Raw genomic sequence first — 25,102 nt, 5'->3', positions numbered from 1 at the left:
GACACATGAGCCTTTGTCGAAGGATCAACCTATAGGCTTGTAATCGAAAAACCTGTTCATTAATGATTTTAGTTAACCATCATCGTCCCTTACGATGCCACCCTCGCCAATGAAACAGAAAACCTGTGCAAAAGCGATGACGACGACCCGGGCAACAACAGGTGTTTGATTAATCGAACAGATTATTTATTTGTGTTGTGCTCTGCTGCCTTGGTCAGCACTATTTACAAGACCCTCGGGCAGAGGGGTTGGGGTGAGGAGGACAAATTGGGCAGCTCTCTATCGCGTTCTCTGTCTTGCCCACTTCCTAAGCGTATACATTGGCGATACACGTGGTATGAGGAGACCGCCACCAATTTCGATCAGCTTGAGCAAAACAAACTCCTAATCGTTGGCAGTTTGATTTTTTTATTCGTTTCTTTTACCAAATGTTGCCTCAGATTAGGTCAACATCATCAAGTTTGTAGCATTTTTCGGGGATTTCTTCGAAGAGCTGGCGAAACGACTCGCAACAGCCGGTTCCTTTCGCATTGAGCGTATCCAAGCGGTTTGCCTTCTTTCGGGGGGTCTTCCACATATGTATCTTTACGGCGGCCGTTCAGGTGTAATCTGGTCCCAATTACGTTTTGATGGCTTCGGAACAGACGCGTCGGAGGTTATGGTGTTGGGTTGTGCTGAATGTGTATGAGCCTGATGCGAAAGTTTTACTAAGCGGATTTCGGGAAACCTGGGAACAAGTGAAAAGTGTTTTGTATGATGCTAACGAGCCGCATTTAACATCTAATCGTACGACGAAGTTTGGAGCAAGATAGGACACAAGCCACGATAATGTTACTAATATTGTTGCAATGGGTTTCCGAAGTTTTCATTGAAGTGCGTGAGGTTTAAGAGGCAGCTTGTTGATGGGAACTAGTTCAGCTTTTGCTGCGTCATAAATTTGTACGGTGTACTGGCAGAGTGAAAAGCGTTTTTGAGTTATATTTTGCATTTAAGTGCAACATGTGCTACACAACTTGATTGATTATTATGTATTACTGTTAATGTAATGATTAAAATACTTTTCCTAAGCTTGTACGATTTCTAATGAAATAGATTTTTTACGGAAATTTCTGAAGGTGTAAAATTGGGAAGAAGTTTTTATCCTTGAACCTGTGTGGATTTGAATTTTTACCGAGAGACACGTGAACTTTTTACCCAATTATATCACACCCAAACATATTTTGGCATTTTTTTCCGATAGCATCAATGCAATCTATCATTGACATAAATTTTCAGATAAATCCAACCGAAAGTATTGCCACACCGTCAGAACTCAAAAACCATCCGTCATCGGAGATTTCCTCTGTCGGCCGCTTTCATTCTACCAGCCACACGAAACGCCCGGCTTTCAGCTAGATTGATTTTGAGGCCCGTTTTTATTCAAAACCTTAAGCCGATCGAGTGGTGATGGCAGTGCCAGTGGAGACAGTACCGCCAACAAACGCGCAATAATCCCCGTCGAGTGTATCGGCACGGGTTTCCTGTCCGTTGCCTGCGTCTACTATAAAAGGAAGATACAAATCACTATAAATAGTGTTAAACCCCTCCATAAATCATAGATTTTGGCACTATTCAACATACCCGGCGAGCGGTGGTCGTGAAAGGGCTGCCCGCGCGTTCACACGCAATAAATCGCTGCTGCTGCTCCTGCCGATAGATCCGACTCGATAGTAGTCGTCTTTTTGCACGCGGGATCCCGCATAGCCTACAACGCACATTGAGTGACGATACCGTACTCTTGGTGATGTATTGGCTTTATACGGAATTAAATACAGTCGCCTAGAGTGGCAAAAAATCAATCCTTGCAAAGGCTGCTTTGCCACAGCCTCCAGCTCGAACATCCATCGCCGCAACCGACGGGATGACGAATGAGCTATATAACTGATGCCTTCCTGATGGCAGTAAAATCTATGCCATGGTTACGCGACATGCAATGGATAGCCACCCAGTAGGGTCCACTGATGGTCATTTTGGGTGGTTTACGGTTCTAGTAGGACAAAAACACAAGCCGTCACTTGTGCGGTGTGAAAGATTTCCCACTTGGACCAAGAGCAGTATTATGTTAATGTTCGACCGCAAATGAAGAATGGAGCTACTGCAGGGACCAATCATCGAGTTGTCAGAGATTAGCATTTGCAGGTACCTACAATCTATATAGTGAAACAAGTGATTACCTTGTTTGTAATCGTTTGAAGCCATTCAGTTTTAACACAATGAGCCGCGATCCGCAAGAGGTCCTTTGGACCTCAATCACAATAGAGGGTCGACCCTGTGGGGAACATCACGGCAAGATGTGACAAAAAAGCGCTTCAATCGGTGCCGTTTCCTTCCACACTTCTTCCCTGTTCAGCATCAACGGCAGTGGTCAACCAGCCTGCTGCTGGTTGTTCGACGCTGCGGCTGATGGCAATGATGATGACGACTATTGACTGGATAATAAATTCAAATTAAGCATCACAAAAGGCGATCCAGCACTTACATACTCAGTACGCAGACACTGACAGCATCGTGTCAATCCGCATTGGACTTGGTAGGCCAGCCCGGAGGCCGTCGACAGTAGCTAGCTGCCGGTGCGTGTTTTTTCGGCATCACACATTCGGCGACCATCAACCCGATAGTGCCAGTGGACTGATGTAGGGGAACATAAAACTCAGCTAGAAATTATGTCGCCACATTATAAACCTCTTGTGTGTCCGATGTTCGTTAGCATTTTTTTTTCGTTTGTGCTGTTGTTTAAGGCACACTAGTAGTGGTGCGCTGGATGCTGCGGGTGTCGTCACGTTTGGGGGTGGGTCATTTGATTTCGGTGTCTCTCTCCCGGTCAGAGTGTGGGAAAGATTTGCCTTTTCGGTATCGAGATGTAGATTGGAAGATAGAGAGGGGGTGGCCTCTAGCGCTAAGCACGTGCTTGGAATTCGAGAAGATTTGATCCGTTGAATTGTTTTGTTTGTTGATGAGTTTTGAGATACGTTGGTTCTATTGGGTGCCCAGTTTGGCGATGTAATGTTGCGGAACGGGATGGACAGAGTGGGAGCGATGGTGGGATTGAATAAACGCTGCATCAGAACAAGAAGGATTTAAGATCCGGCGGACAGAAAGTTAATCCTTCTTTTACTAATGCTACTTCTAGAGGTTATTTAGTTATTTCAGGAATCAGAATATATTGGCTCAAATGGCACGTTCCCCGTACATAGTCTGTAGCGCAACCTCATCGATACTGTAATTGAATATTAACGAATTGTTCTTCGCATGGAACGTCATCAGGGAGCATTTGGTAACGTTTACAGTAAGCTGATTCATCCGACACAACTTCACAAAACCGATCCAATAGTGCTTGTAACTTGAACAACTTCTAGAGAGGAATCTCGCTCACTGAAAATTAAGTATCGTATTAACAAGTATGAAAAGAGGAGTCTCGATAAATGTATTATTGATTGGATTGAGGCAATGCTCGCTACCCGAGAGATTTCAGCGGATTGAGGAGAGGAAAGATTAGTAATCAGATCCCTGAGGTGCTGTCCTCAGGGTGGAGTTTTATCGCGGTCTTTAGTAGTCGAAGATCTTCGGTGTAAACTAGAGGGTCTCGGTTTCGAGATAATTGGTTTTGCTGATGACGTCTGCATCATGATGCGGGGGAAGCATGAAAGCACAATTTCCAACCGACTTCAAACGGCACCAAATGGTGCAAAAATCTCCATCTTAACATTAATCCTTCAAAAACAGATATAGTTCCGTTTACTAAACTAAGGGCCGTTTCATTAACACATTTAACTCTAGATGAAGTTCTAATTGAGTTCTCAAAAGAAGTTGAATATCTGTGATTTTGGACAGCAATCTTAATTGGAACTTGCACCTGGACCAGGTAATTAGTAAAGCTACAAATGCCTTCTGGGTCCGCAAAAGAACTTACGGTAAAAAATGGGACCTTCGGCCTAAAATGATTCAATGGATTTACACTACAATAGTAAGGCCTAGAATAACTTATGCTTCAATAAAAATGGTGCCCTAAAACTAAATATGGTGACCGCTAATATGGTGGCCTAAAACTAAAGAGGTGACCGCTCAGAAAAAAATGAGCAAAAGGCAAAGACTAGCTTGTATTGCAACAACTGGGGTGATTCGGAGCACACCTTCCGTGGCTCTAAATGCTCTTCTAAATATCCTACCGCTTCATCAGTTCGTGGAATTGCAGGCAAAAAAGCGCCTTTCAATTTATTCGACATACAAAGATTGTAGAAGGAGATATGACACGGCATCTAACGATCCTCAAAAAAATCAGTATAAATCTTATTTCACATTCAATAGTAAACTGGATGTAGACGAAGGCAAACCATGGAATTCATGTGTGGGAAACAAGTGGGTCAAATCCACGTTCAGGCTCTTTTGTTTTCTTTACGGATGGTTTAAAAATGAATAGCAGTACAGGAGCCGGGATAAGAACAACTATCCGGATAGGACACTACCCAACTGCATTTCAGGCGGAGATTCAAGCAATTCTTCCGTGTGTGTGATATACAAGAGGAAATATAGATTTGCAACGATGTGTCTCTTTTCAGACAGCTTAGCAGCTCTTAATGCTTTGAAAGCCTCAACAGGTCAGTTGAAGTTAGTATGGGAATGCATTGTCTTACTTAAGCAACTGGCAGGGAATATTGAAGTAAACTTGCTTTGGGTGCCCGGTCACAGTGAAATTCAAGGAAATGAATCAGTTGATAGTTTGGCAAGACAAGGTTCCGAGGCCGAGTTCATAGGCCCGGAACCTTTCTGCGGTGTCTCAAGCTGTACCTTAAATATTGAACTTAGGAAATGGGATATGTCCATGGTAGAATCGAACTGGAACGCCACGGATACTGCAAAACATGCAAGGAAATTTATAAAGCCGAGTGATAAAGCCGCTCGAACTTTATTTAATACTAAGAGGAACCTTAGAATAATAGCTACTTTGTTTACCGGTCATTGCCCTAGTAGATATCATCTATATTAAATGGGAAAATTCAAAGTCCAAGTTGTCGTTTCTGTCAATTTAAGAATGAGACAGCGAAGCATCTACTTTGTGATTACAGCGCTCTTGTTAGTTACAGATCTCGACAAACAGATGATTACGGCTTAAAAGCCAACTGTCAAAATTCTCTTTGAAAGGAAATTCCAGGCAAACTGTTACTGGTCGAACACAGTTCACAGCAGTTAATGAAAGAGAAAACATTTCTCTTTTGTTTACTACCAACATCTGGTATTGGCGAGTAACGGTTTGGCCGGAATTTCCTTTCAAAGAGAACTTTGACTTTAAGCCGTAATCATATGATTGTCGGGAGATATTCAATTCTTGAAAAGGGTTCCTACAGCCCACAGAGATTTGGAAATCAAATCCTAGTAAGATAATCAGATTCATTAAACGAGTTGATTCTAACTGGGATAATATGCAAAATCTGACAAGGCCCTTTGTATCTCAATTATGATGGGAAAGCTGAGGTGCATAACATCAAATCGAGTCATACGACAATATTCCTTAAAAATGGTCGCAGTTGTAATCAAGGCTATACAAGCTTTAAGTAAAACAAGTATGAATATGCAAATGGTAACGCGGCTACGAAATAGAATTTATACACGCGAAGTCACATACGTGCTGGTACACGCAACAAACACGTTAACATACAAACGCTTGAGCTTTTCGTGATCATCCAGGCGCACCTATGCGTACGATGGTTTAAAAATGAATAGCAGTACAGGAGCCGGGATAAGAACAACTATCCGGATAGGACACTACCCAACTGCATTTCAGGCGGAGATTCAAGCAATTCTTCCGTGTGTGTGATATACAAGAGGAAATATAGATTTGCAACGATGTGTCTCTTTTCAGACAGCTTAGCAGCTCTTAATGCTTTGAAAGCCTCAACAGGTCAGTTGAAGTTAGTATGGGAATGCATTGTCTTACTTAAGCAACTGGCAGGGAATATTGAAGTAAACTTGCTTTGGGTGCCCGGTCACAGTGAAATTCAAGGAAATGAATCAGTTGATAGTTTGGCAAGACAAGGTTCCGAGGCCGAGTTCATAGGCCCGGAACCTTTCTGCGGTGTCTCAAGCTGTACCTTAAATATTGAACTTAGGAAATGGGATATGTCCATGGTAGAATCGAACTGGAACGCCACGGATACTGCAAAACATGCAAGGAAATTTATAAAGCCGAGTGATAAAGCCGCTCGAACTTTATTTAATACTAAGAGGAACCTTAGAATAATAGCTACTTTGTTTACCGGTCATTGCCCTAGTAGATATCATCTATATTAAATGGGAAAATTCAAAGTCCAAGTTGTCGTTTCTGTCAATTTAAGAATGAGACAGCGAAGCATCTACTTTGTGATTACAGCGCTCTTGTTAGTTACAGATCTCGACAAACAGATGATTACGGCTTAAAAGCCAACTGTCAAAATTCTCTTTGAAAGGAAATTCCAGGCAAACTGTTACTGGTCGAACACAGTTCACAGCAGTTAATGAAAGAGAAAACATTTCTCTTTTGTTTACTACCAACATCTGGTATTGGCGAGTAACGGTTTGGCCGGAATTTCCTTTCAAAGAGAACTTTGACTTTAAGCCGTAATCATATGATTGTCGGGAGATATTCAATTCTTGAAAAGGGTTCCTACAGCCCACAGAGATTTGGAAATCAAATCCTAGTAAGATAATCAGATTCATTAAACGAGTTGATTCTAACTGGGATAATATGCAAAATCTGACAAGGCCCTTTGTATCTCAATTATGATGGGAAAGCTGAGGTGCATAACATCAAATCGAGTCATACGACAATATTCCTTAAAAATGGTCGCAGTTGTAATCAAGGCTATACAAGCTTTAAGTAAAACAAGTATGAATATGCAAATGGTAACGCGGCTACGAAATAGAATTTATACACGCGAAGTCACATACGTGCTGGTACACGCAACAAACACGTTAACATACAAACGCTTGAGCCCTTCGTGATCATCCAGGCGCACCTATGCGTACGATCTTGTATTCTTGATAACATCCCGGTACTAAAGTGAACTTTTGAGCACTTATAAATTGGCTTTTGCAGCGCTTCCTCGAACTGTTATAATTGGGAGTAGATAAAAGTTTTAGTCTTTTCAAAACGATGTTTGTATGCGGCAAACGGTTTCACCAAATATATGATGTGGACTCTCCCCACACTTCTCATCAGTCTCCATGTAAGTGTCATTTTTATAAGAAACCCAGCGCACTTGTCACACCTGGTCCTATTTGCTACAGTGGCCCATTCGCTTGTATTTATATAACCAAAGCATGACGCGTGGTACAAACAGTGAAACAGGCAGACGAACCTTGTCTGAGAAGACACAATCAGGCTAATCATTCCCGCCAAATGTCACTTGCTACGAGTCCAAAGGGACACACAATTTTGTCCCGCCCAGTGCTATCGCCATTTAAAATCTTCACTTACTAGAGGAAAGCGTACTTAACACAGCCTCTGCTTCAGTAGGTCCACCCGTGATACACTCGAATCGTTGACAACACCGTTGATCTCCATTTTGTGAGCGGGCATGTAAGCGCGATAGTCCTTCATAAATGACTTGTCGCCAGTGGCGTCATTTGCTTGCTTTGAACAGGATATCACGTTTTTGGCAGACTTTCGATATATTAGTCGTAGTTGAATATTAGTGAGTCAGTTTATTCGAAATCTTTAGAATATCAGCGGATTATCTTTGACCATAAGTTCAGATACGATCCGACCGAAATCAATGATTTTAAACGGGAAATCGGAGTATTTGATGACGAATCTTATAAGACATTCATTTTTATATCAACTGGGTCTTCTCAGGAAAAACCATTTATGAACGGCCATAAAGCACGGGGCAAAATGAAAACAGAAATTACAGAAGATATAATACACTGAAAGACGAGTTCTGGGATAATAAAGAAAAAATACGAACTTCTTTTCTCGATGTATAGTTGGATGCTAACGAATTTCTTAGCATATGACAAAAAGAGTATGTGAAAACTTTTATTAGTAACAGTCCAAGTTAACTGAAGTTTCACGCAGAATAGCATGTCTTCCGTTAAGAGAAAATAAACATCATTCACTAACAAAAGCGTTCATATGAGGAGAAATGGAAGCAAAAAGGTGGCTACTTTCACATTTTCGAAATATATGTGAGCGGCACAATCCATACCAGGTGCATTTTTTCTCGATAATCCTACTCATAGCCAGCATAGAAACGAAATTCGGTTTGCAGTTGAAATTAAATTTTTAACAGAAAATACCTGAATGAATGCTTTGCACCGAACGAATGAAGGACGAGGCAAACAACCGAAACTCCTCCTTTGTAATTTAGATTACTAACCAGATGGATTGTTTTTCAGACATTTAACTTCACATTCAGCGTGGGCATGCTTGCTGACAATACTGCTAGCGTTGATAATATCGCAATATTCAATAATTTCATTTCACCAGCGGGCGCCAGTCTTAAGAGGGCATAAAAGCATGATTGACTTTATAATATGAGGATAAGCTATGTTTAAACTAAATACAGCCAAAGCGAAGACCAAAGAGGCGCAAATTTGAGACTTCGCTAAGGGCACCAGAAGACCACGCTACGGCCCTGACCAAATGGAGAATCCTATTATTGTTATATATCAAAACAGCCAACAGTAGAACTGTTCAATTCGCTTTTTCCTACATTCTGCAGCGCAATTATTCGTCAAATGTACATTAATTCCTTAACCCTTCCCCAACCCACGCCATCATCCTTTCCGATAGCGTTTTTGTGGTTAGCATGTACCATTCAGCCATCACCCCTCCTACCATCGGCGTTGGACCGACTTGCGCTCGCATTGCCCCACCTAACGCTGCAAATTGAAATTGAAAATGAAATGTCTCAAATTGTTCTCATAGAATCGTAAGATGCTGATTACTGTCCTTCCAGGAGTCTACGTGTTCCTTCCACATTTATACGTGCTCAGAATCAATTTTATTTTTACTTGTGTATGGAGAATTGAGTTCGATTTTCACAAGACGAACGTAATCTTCGTTAATGTACAACAAAAACATCAAAAGACGCATTTAGCTTCCTCAACTGATGCTTTATTTCATGAAAGAAGAATTTTGTGAATTTTCTAAAACCATAAGACATATTATAGGATACATGTCCTATAATTTAAAAAAGAATCTTTAAAAGACACAACAGCCAAGCTCAATGCAAATCGTTATCCCCGACTGATTTGTACCGACCAAGAAGACACCTAAATGCTCTGTGCAACGACCCACAAATAAGCGGGAGACTCTTCTAAGCTTCAAATCACCCCCACACGGTGCGGTACGGGCTGACGCTGCTGCTGCTGCTACGAAAAGGCCAAACGAACCCAAAGAGCCATCAAGCAATCAGCCACAACAGCTTGCCACCATGAACGCAGCAAAAAAAACTACAGCTCATATATCCCCGGAACCCTGTAACCACACGAAAGCACAACAGATGGTGAATTTATATTCAAACACATTTAAAGTAAGAGATAAAAAAATTAAACATAAAATTATGGTTTGTGTATGTAATTTCGAGTACAAAAGCAGCTTTTTTCTGCCGCTCTCTGTTTCTCCTTGTTTTCACCACCACGCATACATGGGTGCTCCGGCAAAGTCTAGGTCTCCTCGTCGCCCGGACCCCACACGCACCGAGGCTGGGAACCCCACTCGGCTATTAATCTGTCGCCACCCCCTCAATCTTGAAGCCCGGTCTGGTCGGCCACGGTCGCAGTATGGTCGAGGGGAGAGCCTCGCAGCCAAACCAAATGCTAATGCCATATAAAGGCGCACTTGACTCGTCTTACCGAGTAGATCGAAATGTGGAAGAAGCAGACACGAGGTTGATACAAAAATTTATATCCATATTTGATACGAGTCTTGAGCCAAGTTTGTCTAGAGGGAGAAGACGTAAACTTATTTTTTTTTTGCTATGAAAATGGAAATAATCGCATGACACAGAGCGACAGCTTTTTCTGATCTTTTACTCTCCCTCTCTGGTGCTGCAAGATCCGAGCCGAAGCTTATGCTATCTGAACCTGATGGTAAAAGAATTACAAACTATTACGTTCTCGGTACCGACTGTTCCCCCGCCGTCCATACACTGCCAACCAAGTAACAAACCGACCGAGCGGGCTGTGGTGACTTATGGAGCATTGATATATGACCGGCGAGACCAGATCTTGTTTTGTGACTCAGTATGGAAGTGGAAATCGAGAAGCTGCCAAGACATCGCATATTGGCATGGCACGGCATATCGACTGCATATATGTCACCTCGAGAGCGCGGGGGTGCCACAACCGCACTCGGTGTGGGGCCGGACGACCTTGTCAGCAGTGCAGGCACAAATTATTGTGGCTGGCAAGCTTTCGGAATTCGCGGGGGGTGCTTTTTAGTTGGGGTGGAACGAATAGTTAAATGCATAGCCTGAAGCTATATGCATGTTACTCAAACTTTTTGGCTTCCATTAACGGGTGACACGCACTTGTCCTTTCGAGATGGATGTCGTCAGTGCGGGTTAAATTTGGGCTTCCAAGCTGGTACGCGTACTAGCTTAGTTGATGAGTGCGTTTCACATTTAGGCGCATACCCTCAGATGCTTCAAGTTTGTAATACTATTACGGTTATACATTTCGATAAAATTGTTTAATTGCTACTAGATTTTCAATGGTTTGAGATCTAGATAACTAAAGAACATTAATTTCATACAAAACGGTGGTCTCATGCGCCAGGAAAGATTTTTAATGGTCAGTCGAATCGTCAGCTGGCCTTTAATTCTCGCCGACTTAATCAGAACTCTTTTGACGTAGGACTACGTCTTTGTTTTCGATATAGGGGTGCACGTTGCAAATTCTACAAAAATGGTATGTAACGAAAAGTGGTCCAATTTTAAACGTATATAATTCAGCCATCTCACGATAAATTTTCAAATCTTTTGCGCATATCGCCCCGAAATACTTCTAAGAATAGATTCCAATAGATAAACGCAAAGATTTTTGATATCATGGCATTAAAAATTTAAATAATGAACAACCTAGTCGAAATATCGCGCATTTACACACAGAAGATAGCGCTTCCCTAGTCCAGTACGACAGATTTGTATACCTAGCACGCTACGCTTCTATGAATGGCGTCATCATCGACTATTTAAACGGATGGATTTCGCCGGACCAGCTCAGTTGCCGGTTGAACGGCAGACGAAGCAGATCACTGTGCTGTGTGTTTTTCCAGCCAGTGTAGCTGAGTTAGAAGTCCGTTCCACTGCCTGTGGAGGTACGCTACCCAGTGTTGTTGTGCTTGTTTCCAGCACACTTTTATGTATAATTATTCGTACACAAAATAGTTTGTACATGCGAGCTTCATTTGTAAACACGGTTAACATAGTGTCATGATATTAGTTGTTTTGCTCTACCCATCATAATCAGCGTTGATTCATTTTGCTTTGTGCGCTTGAGTTTGATGTTTGAGGCGAATGTGTAGGTAGGTAGATCTAATTTGTTACTAAATTGCACAACGAAAGTTTATTATTTACGTTCGATCAATTCATTGATTCATTTCCCCTTCACGTGATTCATTTCCACTCAGCCTATAGTATTTTGATTCTACTAATAGGTACATCCTACAAAGCCTATTTATGAATTAATACACTGCCACTTGGAAAACCATTGCAAAAACGCATCTTGTCCATATATAGAATTGTTTTCGATTCTTGAATATTTATAGTTTTGATATATGATTAAGACCACTGCATTCGCTATATTTGACTTCGTTTTTGAAGTTAGTATCTATCCGGCGCTAGATTGGTCTTGTCACTAAGTTAGTGTTGGATTCTGATGAGACGACGTCGGAACGCAAATCCCATAACTAATTTATTTTATTTTTTAAATAGTTGCAAAATTATTCCGATTATTGATTTTCAACATCGACCCAGTTCTGCAGTTGTCTATTAGGGTGTCCCAAAATGACATCATGTTAAAAAAGTCATCGGGCTCACTTCTTAAATGAAAGGTTAGGGTATTGGGACCACTTTCTTCTTTGGAGTGAGTTTGCTAAAACGCTTCCTACTGGTGGCGACTTTTGATTTTTTGAAAAATGGGCCGATTTTGGATAAAATTTCAAATTTATGCCTGTTGAAGTGGTCCTGAACTGTCTTAGATTTTTTTCAGCATTTTTAATTTTTCTGGAGATCCAAACGGAGAAGTTTGGTGAGTTAGTTTGTACAAATTTGGAATTATAAGAGCGGCAGGGCCATTAAAACTTAGTAAAAAGTGAAATTTTTGGTGTTTTTCAGTATTTTTTCTTCAAAACTGGGTATCTACAAAATTTTAAAAGTACAGAAAACACTTTATATAGTTGAGACGAATTCAGGGGCGTAATTTGTGAAAGTGTATCAATACGGTAGTCATTTTGGGACACCCTATTGTCTATCCAGTTTTCTTAACCTTTCGCTTGACATTTGTCCAATACTTTTCGGTTGGACGAAATTATGATCAGTTAAATGAATTTATTCCTTCTGGAGGGAATTCACTCTCTTATCGTGGTATCTCTGTAGCACCTCCCGGCTGTAGTGGCAGTTTACCTAATTCGGTCAGAACTTCGCTTGACCTAAGAGAGCCTCAATGATAGGTATAATACATTTGTCCAGGTTCTTCTTACAGCTTTCAGTACATCGTTTTATCAGTGAGACCAGAGTCGCACATTTCTTGCCAGTTTCCGGACAGATTTAATGACGAAAACAAATTTGAATTTGATGAGAGCATCACTCCGTGTCCAGGAACCTGCCCGAAATCCATTCTGACATAAGTTTCGTCGTCCATGCGATGGCTTATTCTGTACTTTGTCAGAACCCGTGCCTGTGTTCTTGTAATTAAATTCTGCTTCATCTTCCCGTACAGTTGCTCATATGCACAGAACTTACGGTGATTTGATCGCAGACGGATCCTCCGGTCTGTACTACGGTTGACACCATATTTTTGGCGGCATCTCAATCCGAGAGTCTTTGGTTTTCCATGATCGACCTTAATAACTTCTTGTTCAGTTGATGATCCATAGTTCCAGTACGATAATTGAACCTTCCTTGCTGCATACTTGCAAGCAAGGTACCGCGTGAGAATATCTCCCATGGTAGAAACGGGTACTTCCAACTTTTTCATGGTACTTCAAATTGATCACGTCCGGCCTTCGACGCGGATGTGTAGGATCAATTTTTTTATATTATATTTATTTGACACAACTCAAAGCGTTAGCTTTACTAAGCCGTGGGTATTTATTTACAACATATATGTAAGCTATAAAAAATATTTTTCTCATTATCCAAATCTTGTGCGCACGACCTACTGTTGCGCGTGGAGATCCTTTTACGTCGCGGGGAAACATTTGCTACGTCGTCTGCGGTGGTTTCGTGATCTGTCTTCTCTGCCATTGTTGGACACATCCATGTCGTCACTATTGTTTTCTTGGACGGATGCTTCTGCCTGTTTCTTTTTTTTGCGTGCCACGATCGCCTCAACACAACACAAGGTTTTTCGTAGTGTGCCAGCTTTTTGCAGAGCTGGCACGTATTTTTCTGATTTGAGTAGGTGCACAGTGTTATCTGGTTATGGGTAATGCCATCATGTTTAGCTGTGATAGTCACACAGGAAGGAATAGGCTTTGCTAGCCTCATTCTCACTACATAAACTCCGTTGGAAATATCTGGGAAAAAGTTTCCTAGTATCATTCGTAACGGATATTATTTCGACATTTGGTGTGTAATGACATTTTCGGTAGTACACGGTGCAAGGTCGTGAAGCCGGACTTCGACAGAGTCATTGTTCATATATACGAGAATTTTGATTCTAACGTAATGTTCAATTGAGCGTTAATTTATTCGCTCGCTTGAGACTGCATTTATCAGATTATCACCATTATTCTTGTTTACGAGAAATGCGAGATTCCTTCCAAATGGAATCGAACGAATGGTAAGCCCATTTGATTTCGCTGTCGTAATCGAGAATACGAACCACTTTCGTTCGAATTTCGTATTTGTCGTTAACAAGAATAAGGGTATATAAATGCTATAGCATTCACTTAATTATCAGGGCGTTTTCGAGTTTGCGTAATCTAGGCCGTAGTTGGGTGATCGCAGTTGTATGTTCGCCTTTGTGTGTCATCGCGAAAGACTCGAGCGTTTGTATGTTAATGTGTTCGATCGCGTGGGCGTTTATATGTCGTGTGATACTTCATTTTCAGTGTTCGGTTCAGATGCTAGAAGAGAACGAGCTGGATTGGGTAAACTGCAAAACTGTGTTTAGGCTGCTATGACCGAGTGTAAGGACTTCCAGACGTGACTGATTCATGACCGCAATGCGTTTGTAGGCTTGCGCATGAGTCCGTGTTTTTAGGTTTATAAATGCTAAAACGTTCACTTAATCACCGGGGCGTTTGGATATTTGCGAGATCGCGAGCCTGGATGTGCAAAAATGATCGCGAAGGACTCCAGTGATTATATATTAACTGGTTTGGTCAGGTGAGCGTTTGTATGTCGTGTGTGCTAATGTGTATATAACTTCGCGTGTATAAATTCGATTGTATTATCATTTGCATATTTGCGTAGATTCTTGAATATTCACACGCACTGCGAGTCTGATGTTTAATTTTTAGTGTACGGTTCAGATGTTAGAACTGAAGCCATGGACCTTTGGTGCTAGGACCAAAGGTAGAGGCTTCCGGACGATACAGGTTCATGATTGCGTGGGAACGCGCGTTTGTATATGTACACTTGAGACCACGTTTATAAATTGTACGTTGTAAAACGTTCACTTGATCACAAGGGCGTTTTTATGTTTGCCAGATCGCGGGCGTAGTTTTGCATGGATGATTGCAATTTCATTTTCGAGTTTGTAACCAGAGCTGTATTACCGCGCAGGACTCGAGCGCTTGTATGTTAACGGGTTTGATCATGTGAGTGTGTGTGTCGCGTGTTTGTAACTACTTCATTTGTGTGTAACTGCTTACATATTTGCATTATTTAGTGTATAAAACTTAGTTTTTTTAAACCAAGATTGAAGGCATGAACTTAAACTGCTGGGACCAAAGGTAGAGACTTCCGATCGTGACCAATTCATGTTCGCGTAGGAACGGGCGTTGGTATAATTGCACTTGAGATGGCGTTTATAAATTTTGAAGAGCTAACTTATTGACTTAATCACCGAAACGGTTCTATGTATGCGAGATCACGGGTGTTGGTATGTGCAGATGATCGCGATTACATGATTGCTTGCGTGACCAGATTTGTATTATCGTGAAGGACACGAGCGTTTCTGTGTTAACGTGTTTCCGGGCGTTTATATGTTTGGTCGCATTTATAAATATACTATGTGACGATAGGTTAAAATACGGTGATTTATATCATCGATACGTAAATGTCCACTGGTTTTCGTTTTCTCTGACGAGGTTGAATGATCGTCTACTTGAGTTAGATTGTATTTGTTGGAAATAACGAAATTCATTATTTCACGTCAATCTGCATTTTTGCTGAATTGGTACAGTGAATAAAAGCGGTCTTCGAACGAATGAACTATCAAATATAATAAACACTAAGAAATCGTTGATATATTTATGATTTTCTTATTACGATCTAAATTAAGAATAAATTTTAGCTTAGGTGAACATACTTATGTTATTTATGAACATCTTGCTTGAACAATAATATTTATTTGAAAGTGAGTCACTTACAATTAAATGGCTAGCGTTCAAGAGGCGGTAACCAATATTTATCGTTTGGTACAGGATACGGAAAAACTTCCGCGTTATTATTAGTAGTTCATTGATTCAGAAGAAAATAACATGCACCACTTTTCAATTCACGAGCACGTAATTCGGGAACGTAAACCTGGTGGTACCGGGAGTAACCCATCCCTAGTAACAATTGAGGTTTTAAGGTAGTTTCATAGCCACTCATAAAACTTAGAATACACTGAGCATTGTTTTGAGTGGTTAACATTTCCCGTCTCGTCCGCAATTTTAGTGAGTGTTTCTGACGGGAAGCCCTTCCGAGAACCTAGCTCTACAGCTCCAGTAGAAGAAGATAAAAAGACGACGAAGTTGTAGGTCGGGTAGTTACAAGTATATCTTCTGAAGATACGAGTTTTGTAAGTGCTACAGATATAATATAAAATATGGTGCATTTTTGAAAATGTAACTATAAGTCAAATTTTTATTCAAGCCGAATAAATTAATAATATAAACATGCTGCGCTTTCGAGCACCATAAATTTTGGCGTTTCTACAACCACATAAGCATTAGATAGTTGCTAAGAAACCTCAAAATATTTATACAGATGAAATCTGGGTTGGAGAAGGGCGGAGAATTTGTTTATCTTTTCATAATTTAAAAAAATGTTTTTTCCTTCATCATTTGATATCCAAGGTAGTCTCACATCACTGTAATTTGCTCTTCAGGATCTAGTGGAGATGTACAGTTATGTACACACTTAGATACAAAACACTTTGGGTAAAAATTACCACGACGATCATATTTTCTAAAAAAAGCGCTCTCTCATAATGTATAGGGCATTCAACGTTTGTATCTTCGGAAGATATATTGGGTCGGAGTCCCAATGGTTATAGGTTCAAATCTTGCCTCTGCGGCGATTTTTTCCACATTATTACTTCCGTTCAACTCACCGTTTCGATCTGTTTTTTCCGATGGATGCCAACAAAAAATAAGGTATTCGCACTCACGTCAAAATCCAAATAAAAGAGAAAGGATTTCGAGTATGTACAAGCCAGGCTGATCTCCGCAAGCATGTTATGACCTCCATGAACCATCCTCTGCAATCAACCCATGAATAAATCTACCATCCAGCGATATCAACTTCCATGAATTGGACCATTTTTTTCCTTTGTGCGTTGCCGTAAGTGTTGAAGGAACATGGTTACCAACCTTAAAATAGTTCAACGAATTACAAGAATTTAAAAAAAAGTCTTAAAATTGGTGGGTTGCTGCAATCATACTCGCATCCATCACCCCGACCGGAGTCCATGTTTCGACGTGGTCGACCTTTTCCATCATAAAAACACCATTTCATTGAAGCCACTAGGTTTTTTTTTGGTTTCATTCTTCTCATTTGACGACGATAGCAATAATAATGGGAGAAGCTCCTTGAAGAAACTGGCCAGGTCCAAGCAACGTACGCAGCGTTCGGGTGGGAACCAGCTAACCTCAACACACACCGAGTTCGCTGAGTCTCCCCGACCGAAGGGGTAGCGAATAGGAAGGCGGAACGGGTGGAATCGAAAGGCACGCAAGCAGGTAGAGCAAGTGGTCGGTCTGCTTCTCCAAAAATTAATATATTATATTCGATAAAATTTAAATGTTTCTATGTTGAGGAGAGACTCCTCGCAGTTGATTTTTTTTTCTGTTCAACGCCCTGCCTCGAATCACCCTGCCCGAAACCACCTCGCATTGTAGATAGACGTTTTGTTGATTTTTGTTTTTCTTCTCCACTCAGCGCGGGTTTTCGATTCTCAATTATATTTCTATCGGAACGGCTTTGGCCCTCTTGTCCACCCGCATAAGCCGCATCGAACCTGTTTGGCGGGCACTGGTTTGTGGTAGTTCTTTTATTCTGTTTTCGTCCCTCTTTACTAGCATATCAGGATCCCACCACAGACATGGCTGATCAACGCATCAGGTTATACAAAATCAAACCGTCGATCCGTCCGTTAAGCTTTTCGGTGGTATGACCTACTGCGCGATCGATCGATTCATAGGTTCAAACAGCTCCAAGCGCACTGTCCCTTGGCCCAGGGCGCTCATCACAGCGCGGGAGGAAACATGGCAGCTCTAATGTGCGCTTCTTGTGATAAATTGTGATTACGGCGCGGGACTTCAGCTTCATCGGAGCTACGACAGTGTGCCGGCGTAGGTACTTGGTGTGGGAGATACGATCATTTCGTACTCACCACACTCCACACCCGGTATAAGGGGAAAGCTCTTTTCTGAGGCTTCTGCTAAGCTGCCAAGAAGCGATTATCAAAGCGGAGACCTCGCAGAGAAAGAGAGTGATTCTGTACAACTTCAACCACAAAAGAAGCGCAGTACTTTCGTGAAAAGAGCCAAACGGTACGGCATGTACCTGTTTGGACCCCGCAGATTCCTCCGGACTCCGGTGCGATCCTCACTCTTTTCACTCGCTGGCACGGCACTGTTGTTTATTGTTGTTTCGTTTTGTTTCGCGTGTTGTTTTATGCTCTCTTCGGCTACTTCTCACCGCGCCGTCACTGCCGCTGCGGGGCCGATGTTTTAAAAGTTTTTTTTCCACCTCTCTTACTCTGATCTGACTCCTACCAACTTCGATTAGCATATTTATTGCGTTTTAATAAAAATTTATGTTTCGGATAATCATTGGAGATTCGTTTTTGTTCGCTCGTTCTGGTCATCTCGCTCGTTCCTTTATTAATTACATGGACATCTAATTTATGTACGCTCCTAGGGTCAATCGCCTTCGACCGATCGTGCACTTGCGGGTGGAGGTCTGTTCCGTGGCCATCAGCTACCCTCTGTTCGGCTTGATTAATCTATTGTTTCCGTTAGACCCCGATGCAGGTGAATGTTTGTCATTGGGCGCGCACTTATCAGACCCGACCGTCACACACTGTCCGATGTCCGGGGAGGATTGTGTTGTTGTTTTTTTTTTACGATTAGGTGACCGAACCGCATTGGCGCATAAAAACGGAAGATAGCTATCGGCCGACCGGTTGTGGGAGAAGTTATTTATGTATATAATTTTATGGATCTGTCCCGGCACGGCAGCATCACCGAGCAGCCGCGCCGGGTGATGTGCGGCAGCGGTGACGGCGGCCAACGCAGGTGAAAGCACCGTAGCAAGAGTTCAAGTCTCGTCGTGCGTTCCCGACGACGACAGCCAGCGGTCCCCATCAGGTATGATCTATCGATGTTTATGATTTGGAGACTTAAGTGAGTCATCCGACAGGTTGAGGGGTTATGCAATAAAACATGAAGTTTTATGTCGCACCGGGAATTTTTATATGCCAATAATGAAATACTGTAGTCGGGCTTTGGCTCGGACGAAGGAAACATAAGGAGGTGGTGTGCTGTCCGCACCGACCGAAGTGGAGCGGACATTCTTCAGGATGGGGACCCATTTGGCTAATCTCATCGACGAGTAATTATCTCTGGCACGGATTAATCTTTTCTCAGGTTAATCGCTCAGGGTCACAAACTACGTGAAACTTAGTCATTTGAGCAAAACTCTCTCCATAATCTTAAAAATTTCTCAGGTGTGCAACGTTTTCTTCAGTGATGCAATCTTTGCCAAGCATCTGCTGCTTCAAGTTCAATTCAACTTATGAGAAAATTGGTCCCAAGTTGGTGCTAGTTACTGACGAGATAAATTCTAAACACACCCAGCTTAATTTTAAGTTAGGTCTTGTGCCCTTAATGCACAAATTGGTTTAATCCAATTGTTCCCTTTCGAAATTAATATTGCATACCGCAAGGCGATTGGTTCCTTATCCAAAAGACAAACGTTCGTTTTCACTTTCTCGTCAGCAAACCAGAGCTTCTGGTTTTGTCTCCCGGGACATCACTCGAGACTTGCCAATTTATGCAAGTGTCATGTATGTCGTGTGACTGTATGGATATAGTGTCTAAGTAGCACTAATTTAGGTGCTAGCTTTGATAAACCTTCTAGCTTGGCTCCAAGTTTGTGCTGGTTACTGACGAGATGAATTTCCAACACAAAAATCCAACCTATTTTCAAAAAAATTGAGGTATTTTACATTTTCTCTAAAATTGATCAAAAAGTTAAAATTGGAAAATTAGCCAATAGCTGCTATATTACCTTCTTTTGAGCTCCTATCGAATCGGCTTGCGGATACAAAATGTGGAAGAAGTTGGTGTAGATTATATATTCCCTCCCCAAGGTTGATGGGTTTGACGGTATTGCAAACATTATCAAGAATTTTTCGTACATCTGTTTTGAAAAATATATCGGTCAGACGACTGCTTTAAGATGGTTAATGCATTACACCTCGATAGTGGTGCATCGACGAAACCGAGAGGGATTATGGGCCTTCTTTATGTTTTGTGGTTTTTCATACTCTGCACCGGCCCAAACTAACGGTCAGCGAACAGCCTGTGCACACTGGCGGCTCGAAGTAGATTGACTTTTTCTGTGGGCTGTGTTTGCAAACATTATTCGACGGCTTAATGGCAGCGTTTGTGGAGTCGGCTCGCAGTGTGTCGATTTATTATTCGACTTCGACATCGTGCACAGGCTAATAAATTTAAAAAATTAAAAATAGAAGCCTATTAGTGGCAGAGCTGCAAATTTTCAACAGTTTGTTTTGAACTTGAAGGAGAAAAAATCCTCAAATCATGTCCTACTCTGTTCAATTCGCGGTTGTTCGTTTCCATTATTCATTCAAACAGCCGACCTGCTCAATCATTTTCCATTCATTTTCAATTTCATTGACCCTGTGAATATCTCTTTACTGGGTATTGACTAGGTTTTTCAAGCAAAACTACTCTGAACATAGTTCTTACTGTCCATGTAAGCTTGAAAACGCAAAACATGACGACATATAACCTAAACTGGCCTCTACAGAGCAGATGACAGCTTTGGTTGGTGAATGAAAAAGCATCAATTTGAAATAAAGACGTCCCTCGGCATGATACTGTACCTTGATGTGGTCCGGGGGCTTTTCCACCAAAGCAGTATTACAGTGATTATATCACATAAACTTGGGATACGATTATTTTCTTTTTAGTTAAGCTACATTGTGATCAATTTTAGTACTTAACTTGGCGACCTTTATTATCCACTGCCATGGTCAAATAATATACAATGTGGGTTTAGGGCCCAATTCTCTCTGCAGGCACCTCACCACCAAACGTACAAACGTGGCCTACGCAATAACACAAACCTGGTCACAAATACGAACGCCCGCGATCTCGCCAATATTCAAACACCCCGATTGATTAGGTGAACGTTGGAACCTAAGAACCTAAGCTCGCGCAATCATGAATCGGTCACGTCCGGAAGTCTCCGCCCTTGCTCATAGCAGCCCAAATTCATGCCTTTAGTTGGACCAATAGAAATAAAAACTAGACAAGACGTCCACGTGCGATCGTTGAAGAATACGCGAACATGCGAATGGCCACACGCTTATAAAAATAATGTGTCCACGCGAAGTTACATACTAGTACACGCGACAAAACGTCCACATACAAACGCTCGAGTCCTTCGCGATCATCTACGCACGACTACACCCACGATCTCGTAAAAAGTATAACACCCTGGTGACTAAGTGAATGGTTTAGCACTTATAAATTAACAATCCCGGTCTCGAGAGTGAACCTCCAAATGCCCGTGTTCGCGCGAAACTACATAAAAATCGAATGCAAAGTCACATACACGCGACAAACAAATATCAAAATGCTTGAGCCCTTCGCGACCATCCACGCAACCTATATCGCGCTCTTCCAGATATTATAACATCACGGTGATAATATGAACGTCTCGGCACTTGTAATCACTCAAACGCAGTCTCCAGCGTGAACCTACAGTCCCCCGCACTCGCGCATTCATGAATCGTTCGCGTCCGGAAGTCTCTATCCTCGATTCCAGAAGTCTAGGTCCATGCCTTAATTAAATCAATTAGCTCTACAGTTCCAGTAGGACAACTCTCGAAAAAAATCGGCATATTATTAATACTCAATAACAATACTAACTCTTCTCTTTATTTTTTTTTATTTATTTTCGGTCTCATGCGTTATTTTCTTATGATGACCTTTTCGAGCTCATACATCCAAGAAGAGCAACATTGCTGCCAACAATGATTCTTCTCTGCCATCGGACGTCGCCAGGTTTTAGAACAATGGAGATGTATTCTCATACTCGATGGAATCAGATAAGTAGGAACGATCAACAAACTGCAAGTAGTATATTGCACATTTCTTGTTTTGAAGTACAATATAAAATATTATTCGTATTAAAATATTATTTACAGGCTCCACACATCTCAACACACACAAATACACAAATGCTTGACAGGTGACTGGGCCAAGTGCATTCACTCGTAGGATCTATCATTTCGATGATCGCCTCGATTCTACGAAACCAGTGCACAAGTAAGCTGACATAAGCTAGTCTCATCTGGCATGTAACCTGGAAACCCCAGACACGACAGGACGAGACGGACAGACTGGACTCGACGGGGCCTAGTTCAGATTTTTTGAGCATTCTTCAATGCACGGTTATTGACCTAAAAAAAGAAACATTCGGCATGTTATTTTTCCTTTTATTACTGTATCTTGAGTTGGGTTCTTACTGATATTCACTAGCACAGTCAATTCCATATTCTCCCATATACATTCACATCCAAAACGTACAAACGCCCCTAACTTTCGCGATAACACAAACCTGGTCAAAAACGCGAACTTACATTACAATTTCAATCATCCACACACACCTACGCTCGCAATTTCGCCAACACCCCTTTACTAAAGTGAACTTTTCAACACCTATAACTTTACAACCGCGGTCTCAAGCATTAACCCACCACTCGCGCGATCATAGACCGGCTACGTTCGGAATTCTCTACTCTCGATCAGCCTAGACTCATGCCTTCAGTTGAACCGATCAGGAATGATGCTCATATTCACTAGACAACACGTTTCTCTACCATACACTGAAAATTAATTATTAGATTCACGGTCCGCGCGCGATCGTTCGAGAATACACGTGAATGTGCGAATGGCAACACGGATCTAAAATCGGATTTATGCACGCAAAGTTGCAGACACGCTGGCATTCATATGCTCGAGCCTTTAGCGATCACACTATTGCACAATTAGTAAACGCCCACGCTCACCCAGACAGATACGCACTCCTGGACTCGAACGCTAAAAACCACACCTTCCACGCATACACCACCCAGGACTGAACATTAGATTCATACATACAAAGCAACAAGTAATAATTACAGGTATTCGTCTGGCAACCGGGGGAAGTACATCTCAAACGCAGAACTTATCATTTCAATGATGGCCTTGGATCTGCGTTGCCTGTGTTCAAGGCACCATAGCTTTGTCCGTCAGGTCAAGGATGTATGAAACCCGCTTGCCACCACCCTCGGCCCTAGCTGCCCATAAAGGGATAAAAAAAAAAAAAAAAAAATTGAAATAAAGACGTACGATTCAGTTATGAAAATCCCGCCAACTTGAAACTGAATGATTGAGGGAGGCTTTAAATTTGAATCATGGTTGGGTTTGATTGAACTGAAAGTTGGCATTTGAAAATGAAAATTTGCACCACTGATTAGTGGTTGTGTTGTAAGAATTGTAGGTTTTAGTACTAATGTACAATTGTTATTTGCTAGTCGTATGTCTATCTGCGCATGTGTTCGTCTAAGTATTTGTGACAGCTAATTCATGGATGCAAAATTGACGTATATCATAGAATAGTGGGTAATCCTTCCTAGGATCCGTTGATTTCTTTGTCTCGCTGTTCATAAAAAAATTCTAAGAAAATGCAATTGTCGTTAATAATTTTTTTTTAACAAAATGCATGTCGTTAATGGTAAACAAGTATTATTTGCTAGTATTTAGGTGACTTCAAGTAGTTTGATTGCATGTTACGTTTATTCTTTTCTTCTACGGATTAATGTGTTGTTGTATTTCTACTAATTTGCTATTCCACTACTCATGTGTACCCAAAATAACATCGATCAATTTATATGTTTCTACTTCATTTTTTTTACTTTTTTCTCCATTAGACATGTTATTTTTTCTTTTTATTACTATATCTTAAATTAGTTTCATACTAACACTCACCAATAAAATAAATTGCATGTTCTCTCATATACACTCACAATCTCTCACATTGCAAACGTACAAATGCTCGTGGCTTTCGCGATAACTCAAACCTAGTCACAAACGCAGATATGCAATAGCAATAATCCACACATATTTATGCCCGCGATTTCGCCAACATTAAAACACCCCGGTAATCAAGTGAATGTTTTAGCACTTATAAATCTACAAACGCTGTCTAAAGCATTAACCCACTACTCGCGCGATCATGAATCAGTCTCGTCCCGAAGTCTCTACCCTCGATCCTGGCAGCCTAGGCTCATGCCTTCAGTTGGACCAAAAAAGACGCTCATATGCACTAGACAACACGTTCCATGGCGCCATGACTGAAAACTGTAGAGAAATGAGAGAATTCACTCTCTTCTAGCATCTGAACCATACACTAAAACTTAAGTATCAGATTCGCGGTACGCAATTACGCCAATATGCGAATGCCACACCGTTCTAAAAAAAAATATATATATACACCCGAAGTTACATGCACGTTAGCACACGCGACAAAAACGTTAACATACAAACGCTCAAGTCCTTCGCGATCATCCACGCACACCCACGCCCACGATCTCGCAAACAGAATAACAACCCGGTGACTAAGTGAACGTTTTAGCACTTATAAATTCACAAACGCGGTTTCAAGAGTGAACCTCTAAACGCCCGTGTTCGCACGATCATAAATCGGTTACGTCTGGAAGTTCCTACCCTCGACCCTAGTAGCATAGGTCCAATGCCTTCAGGTGGACCAAACAAAAAACTGATACTCATATCCACAACACGTTCCATGGCGACATGACCGGGAACTTGGTGATATGGGGTAACTCACTCCCTGTCAGAATGGGAACAATACCCCGAAAAATAAATATCAGAATGACGGTCCGCGTGACCATCCAAGAACGGACGCGAATATGTGCATGGTCACATGAATTTATACACGCGAAGTCAAATGCACGCGAGCACACGCGACAAACATGTTAACATACGAACGCTTAATCCCTTCGCGATCGCACAAACTTGATAACACCCTGGCAATAAGGTGAACGTTTTAGTACGTACGAAGTTTTGAACACGGTTTCAAACGCGAACATACAAACGTCCGTGTTCGCGCGAGCATGATTCGGATACGTCCGGAAATCATTGCCCTCCGTCCTAGCATCTTAGGTC

At 41.6% G+C, this 25,102-nt stretch overlaps 1 protein-coding gene across 3 annotated transcripts in view; it reads left to right on the top strand.

Annotated features, from left to right (window-relative positions):
• LOC131679808 (chorion transcription factor Cf2) overlaps positions 1-25,102 on the top strand; it is a 198,168-nt gene that overhangs the window by 74,713 nt on the left and 98,353 nt on the right. The window lies entirely within an intron of this gene.

Source organism: Topomyia yanbarensis, chromosome 2 (genome assembly GCF_030247195.1).
Source record: "Topomyia yanbarensis strain Yona2022 chromosome 2, ASM3024719v1, whole genome shotgun sequence".
Lineage (NCBI taxonomy): Eukaryota > Metazoa > Arthropoda > Insecta > Diptera > Culicidae > Topomyia > Topomyia yanbarensis.
Note: the sequence above shows the minus strand (reverse complement) of the source record. Positions and strands in the feature narration are given on the sequence as shown.